General features: G+C 41.2%; 1 long non-coding RNA gene across 1 annotated transcript; it reads right to left on the minus strand.

Annotated features, from left to right (window-relative positions):
• Nucleotides 1-2,067: 2,067 nt before the first annotated feature.
• LOC125169472 (uncharacterized) lies at nucleotides 2,068-6,336 on the minus strand. The gene is made up of 2 exons (XR_007153692.1): nucleotides 5,633-6,336; nucleotides 2,068-2,646 (listed from the first exon to the last, which is right to left on the minus strand). It is a non-coding gene; the product is annotated as an uncharacterized LOC125169472 (long non-coding RNA).
• Between the last annotated feature and the right edge of the window lie 429 nt (nucleotides 6,337-6,765).

A 6,765-nucleotide genomic window follows, 5' to 3' on the forward strand; every position in this document is an offset into this window, starting at 1 on the left:
ACTTACCCTCATGATGGTGTGTGTGCGTGCGTGCGTGTGCGTGTGTGTGTGTGTGTGTGTGTGTTTATGTGTGTCTTGTTTTTGTTCCCTAGTCCTGGGATTCATCTCCATCGCTGTACTTGTTTTGTTTATAATTCCAAAATGCAAATTGTGACTTGCTGCCTGGGAACACCACAAAGCCCTTCCTCACAAACACTGAGGAAACGGAAAACGCACAGATTTCCCACAAAAGTGGCTTTCTGCTCCTATTAGATATGATGATTTTCGTAACGGGTTCACAGAAAATAAAACACTTTTTTTTTTCAATGGGAAATAGGAGACTCTGAGATGTACCGGAAGTAATGAAGAAACAGGGCTTGGGGGCCTCTTAACCAACCTTAAAAAAAAAGCACCTTAAAAACAAAGCTTCTTTAATTTTAACAGAATTTTCTAGAATTTTCTAGAACTTTCCATAAGAGACACAGCCATGGTATCTTTGATTACATTAAAAGATGATTCCATGGGTATGTCCTTTTTTCCATAAACCAGGCTCGAGACCATTTTTAAACAGGGCTTCCTTCTTCAATAGTTCTCATAGAAAGGTGGGTGCAAGTGTTACTACAGGAGAGGATATATATTAGGAGTAGAAAAGTTCCCAGCACTGGTTGTCTTTCTCCTCACTCTCTAGAAATCCCTCTCTAGAACATTTGTGAGCTTAGACATGGTTGGACACAAACACTCCGGTTTTATTCTGGAAACATGAAGGTGTTCCTCTCGGCACAAAGGAAGTGATAGCATCTGTCTAACAGTCTAGGATGGGTTCTTTGTGTCCAAGAGACTCTTCCTTCTTAAATGCTCTGCTCAGTGTATCTGCAGTAATCATTGCTACCAAATGCTTCATATATCCAGCTCACTTTTCAGGGGAGCTGAAAACAATAGTTTGGCTGACTTCTAATGAAGACTAAGAAAACGTTGGCCAAGAAGGTGAGTCTTTAAGAAATGGCATCAAAGGCCCTACCTTTCTCTCTGGGAAGTACTTTGAGTTCTTCTGTAATCCAAATCTCCTCCCTAGTACTCCAGCTGGGACCTCTGATTCACAATACTGGTCTCCTCTTTAAGGTTAAATCACAGAAGACTCGTTTTAAAATGCAAATACTTCATTCAAGAAGGACCAAGTCCAGTGAGCCTTGATTAAATTTGAGCAAGAACAGGGACTAGCATTGGAGGGAAAGACAGAGGCAGTCAAATGTCATTAGAATTTAGGCATACACAAAGATTTGAAGAATGTGGTTCTGCTAAGACGTGTGGGCCTGGATGGGATGCTATAGCAAAGTCAGCCTAGGACAGCAAGAGGGTGTTGGATGCTTCCAGGTTGGGGTGGGGACGGAATGAGGATGTGGAAGGGGATGAGGTGGTGGTGAGACAGCAAGAAAGTGTTCTACTAGACGATTCTACCTCATCTGTGCTTTCCAGATAAGGATACTGTCTTCAAGATTCTGATCAACCATGATTGTCTATCTCCAGACTTGGCAACATCTGACCACAGAGGATGAATATGATTACAGCATCCTTTATACTAGCATTTTTCACCAATGTGGTGGTCAGTTTCCTGAGCCTCCACTCCAGATAACATGAAAGAGCAAAGGAAATGAAATTAATAAATGCACCATCTATCAACTCCTTGTTCAAGGTGTATTTCAAATTAATGAGTTCCTCTAGAAATGTGTATTGCTATAAGACATTTGGAGGAAAACATCTGAGATAAAATGACTTTATGTGTCTAGGAAAACAATATTCCTGGCAATGAGTCAAAGTCTACCTATTTTTTTTTTTTTTGTTAATTAAATGTGACTTATTGTCAAAGTGGTTTCCATACAACACCCAGTGCTCGTCCCAACAGGTGCCCTCCTCAATGCCCATCACCCACTTTCCCCTCTCTCCCCAACCCCCCATCAACCCTCAGTTTGTTCTCAGTATTTACGAGTCTCTTATGGTTTGCCTCCCTCCCTCTCTGTAACTTTTTTTTACCTTTCCCCTCCTCCATGGTCAAAATCTACCTATTTCAAAGAACACACTGACAAGAGATCATCAGATATATTTTTTTAATCATGCTTTCTGAAGGAAAATAAGGAAATGCCACAGAAGTAAGCCTTTTGTGTGTTTTCGATGGGGACGTTGTATTATCAGGATTTTGAGTAAGTCTGAGTTTCTCTTTGAAATGATAAAACCCATGATGAAGACGTGTTAAGTTCAGCACATTTATCTGTCAGTTAGTGAAATAGTTTCTTAAGGAATGAGATGACAAGTGTATTTTCGCTTTCAAAAAGTCTATTTCTGGCCTTTTTCAGTTAGTAGTTAACCGGCAATGAAACATTTTCCACAGAAACAGACACCTCAGGATCTTATTTATAACCCACTGGGACAGGGGAGTCCACGGCAGTAGAATGATTTCAGCTTCCCTGGAAATGCAGAAATGAGCCAGGTTTTGCCAAGTTACAAGTGTTTTGACAGCCATCTGATGTGGGGATTCTTACGGCAGGTCCACACGGAGCTTTGGGAGTGAATTCCCTGTGCATGTTTGCATGTTTATGCGTGAATATACATTCTCCGAGGCCCATGGTTTTCGTCAGATTCTGAGGAGACAACTCCAAAAAAGGTTGAGAACCACTGGTGTAAAGTAAGATAAAAGCAAAAGAGTCAGTTAGAAACAGAAGTGTATTTTGGAAAGAGCAAATATTGTGGAATTGAATAATTACAGTACAGGAAGGATTTGTTTACTCCAACATTTTCCTGAGGACATGGCGCCAAGGTCTGGGGAAGGGCAAAGGCCGAGAGCCTCATTCCTATGAGATGAAGGCAGCCACTGAGCAGTCTCGATGTCCCCAAAGGCAAGGTTTGCTTTTAGGAGTTTACAAATGTATGGCAAGATAAAACATCTGGACTCCCTGAGTCCAGAAACTGAGATGAAAGAGTTCAGGGGGAGGAGAACAATACGTGAGAAGCAGATCTAGTGTCAGGGAGAACAGGCTTGGAAGGACTCAGACCAACACCGCCTCGTACTTGAAGTCTGAAGTTAGGGGACGGAAGAGAATACATCACACACAAGATGAACCCTTTGTGATTGTGTTGGACTCCATTTTTGTAAGACGATGTCATCTGGCCTGTAGGTGTCGAAGTTAGTGTCTTGCAACATCAATGTGGCCAAAACTCAAGACTGAAGGTAATGAGAGACACAATCTTACCACACCTACATACACACAAAGCCCAGCTAGAAGAGAAAGAGTGTGTTAGGGTTCTCCAGAGAGACAGAATTAATAGGAGATATCTAGAAAATACAAAACTGGCATGTGCGGTTATGGAGGCTAAGTCCCCAGATCTGCAGTCAACAAACTGGAGACCCAGGAGAGCCCCTGGTGTAAGTTCTAGTCCAAAGACCAGCAGGCTTGGGACCCAAGAACTGATGTCTCAATTCAAGTCTAAAGGCAGGACAAACCTGATGTCCCAACTCAAGGCGGTTAGACAAGAGGAGTTCTTACTCAGTCCTCATGTTCTATTTAGATCTTCAACTGATTGGATGAAGCCCAGCCACACTGGGGAGAGGGGCATCTGGGTTATTCAGTCTACCAATTCAAATGTTAACGACATCCAGAAAAGCACTCACAGACCCAAACAGAACAATGTCTGATCAAATATCTGTGTACCCCATGGCCCAGTCAAGTTGACACATAAAATAAACCATCACAAACAGACTGATTCCTTTTAACAGATTACACCAGCTCCTACACATCCGAAAGACTATTAGCCTCTTCGAAACTGCCAATTCAATAAACTTTACAGTTCTGATAATATTGGTTGGCCTTTCCTGAGCACTGACTGCATGCCAGAAAATATCTGGACACATCCCATGGATTGACTCACTTGATCCTCACCACAACTCTAAAAGGAAGATTCTACTCTTCTCCCCACTTTAAAGATGAGGAAACTCAGGCACAGAGAACCCATGATTGTGCAAGAAGCAAGGAAAAGAGCTGGGTTTCAAATCCAGCCAGAGCCTTGTTTGGTCTTAGTCCCAGAGCCCTGCTTCCAGCTGCCTCTTATCCTGGATCCTGCATTGACTCTGATCTTATACTGCTTCTGTAGCTCAAAACACCTTAATGCTTTCATAACTTCTTCTTCCTGCTTGTATGTACTACTTCGAAATATATATTATATATTGAATAAATATGATAAATAATAAAAATAAATAAGCATAAACATAAATAACATAAATAACATAAATGTGTGTGCGTGTGTATCTTTTAAAGCAAATTTAATCTGATATCACATCTGCCTATGAAGGTAGTTGATGAGCTCTGATAACACTAACTATAACCTAACAAGGTGCATCATAACCTAACAAGTGCTTTTCATATATTCTCTCTAAACGCAATGGCAAAGGAGGGTTTGGTCAGCGACTCAAAGATGCTGTGCAAATATTCTATCCTAACCGAATAGGACAGTAAGAAAATTTAATGTTAGCAATGCCAGAAATCGCCAACAGTGTTGTGATTACACACGTTAATCTCCCGCCTGTATTCCAAACATGCAGCATCAACAGGTTAAAATAAGTTAATTTTAAAAATCATAACCATAATAAAAAATTAGATAAGTGAATCCATGGGCAGGTCATGAATACAAAGCAGTATAGTGGGGTTCATGATTGAAACATGCATGAAATCAGTGTCTAAGTTGGGGCTCCCCATTTTGGATGGGGTCTCCATGCGAAGCTGTTAAGCTGCACAGAGCTGCTACCTGATGGGGTGAGAGGAGATTTGAGGCAACTTTATGGTCTTAAAGTAAGGAAGCCCTAGTTGGGGTAGAAACAGGAGCTGTCAAATCCCCACTGGACACACCGAAAGAAGACATGGTTCCAAATCAGAAACCTTGAGGGCCAGAGACAATAATAAACTATCCAGATAGAGGCACTAACATGGGGAAAGGAAAACATGCACACACATCTTTCCAAGAAAGCTAAACCAAGAACAAGACATTATGAAACAAAGAAACAAAAACAGAAATGCTTGAATCCAGAACAGGGGAGATTACAAAAGGCGAATATTAGAACCCAAACAAAAATACATAAACCAAAATTTTAAACTAAACAGAAGGGATAATAAATATCAGATGTGTCACAGCTGCAGGAAGGAATAGTACCCTAATATTGTTCTCAGCGCTCCAGAGTGAATCACGGGCAGACAAAGAAATGGGAAATATAGAAGAGAACCCAGGTAACTCTCCCCAAAGGACATAATAGGAGTTCCAGAAGCAGAGAATATACAGGATGGTAGAGTGGCAATTTCTGAAGAACTAACAGCTGAGGATTTTCCTGAATTGAAGGAAAAAAGAGTCCTCATTTATGTAGTGCATGCCAAGTGTGGAAAGGATAAAATCAAACTATACCTAGACACTTTGTAGTGAAACTGCAGATTATCAAAGAGACAAATTTTAGAAGGTTTAAGAGAAATATGATGAATTTCCTACAAATGAGTAACAGGTGGGTGATATAGTTGTTTCCTATGCTACATAAAAAATTAATACACGTTTGGCAGCTTAAAGCCACGTGCATTTCTCTATCTCACAGTTACTATGGGTTAGGAGTCAGGATACAGCTTACCTAGGTTCTTGGTGAGGCTGCAGTCAAGGTGTCAGCCAGGGCTGGGTTCTCATCTGGAGGCTCAACTGGGGAAGGGTTTACTTCCAAGCCCACTCAAGTTGTCCACAGAATTCTTTTTCCTGCAATTGTTAGATTCACAATTATTTGTTTCTTCAAAGCAGCAAGGAGCACCCGACTCTGGAGCCAGTCTGCTAGCAAGGCAGTCTTACACAACATACCACAATCCCAGCAGTGATATCTCATCTCCCTGGCCGTAGTCTATTGATTAGAAGCAAGCAGCCACACTCAAAAGGAGAGATTACGAACACTAGTAGGGAAGATCATGGAGACCACATTAACCCTTGTCTGCCATAGGTAATAGCAAATACCTCACCAACAACAGATATCGAAAGACAGTGGCATAATTTCCTCAAAGTGCTGGAGAAAGCAACTGTCAGTCACACCAGGATAAAGGATCGTTCAGTCACGAGGGCCAAATAAAGTCATTTTCAAGCACAAACGCTCAGAAAATTGACTACCTACAGAGCCTTCCTGAGGCTTTAAGGAACATAGGCTTCAGCAAGAAAAGCGCGAGTAAAATAAGTTGATAGAGCTCACTACTGTTAATTAAATATTAATAATCTTTTTAGTTTATTTTGAGGGAAACAGAAAACACGCAAGTTTATTTATTATGAGGGAAACAGAATAAATAGTTTATTTATCTTGAGGGGGAGGGGTAGAGAGAGGGGGACAGAGGATCCGAAATGGGCTCTGTGCTGACTGCAGAGAGCCCGATGTGGGCTCGAACTCAGGAAGCACGAAATCAAGACGTGAGCCGAGGTCAGATGCGTAACTGACAGCCAGCCAAGTGTCCTTATTGTATTTTGTTTTTGAAGAGGCAGCCCTGAAATTCAGATGGCAACAATATGAAGATAGGGGGTAAGATGGAAAGTATACAAAACATGCCAGCCTAGTAATAGCACTTGTCCTGTTTGGGAGGAAGACAGAGGCACTGGATAACTTAAGATATCTCTGGGGAAATGTAAAATAAAGTTAAACAAATTTTACCTAAAAACGAAACATTATAAGCTGTAATACTTAAGCAAACGAAGAGGGCAAAAAAGCAGACCCAAAACCACCACCATCAACAATAA

Source organism: Prionailurus viverrinus, chromosome B4 (assembly GCF_022837055.1).
Source record: "Prionailurus viverrinus isolate Anna chromosome B4, UM_Priviv_1.0, whole genome shotgun sequence".
Classification (NCBI taxonomy): Eukaryota; Metazoa; Chordata; class Mammalia; order Carnivora; family Felidae; genus Prionailurus; species Prionailurus viverrinus.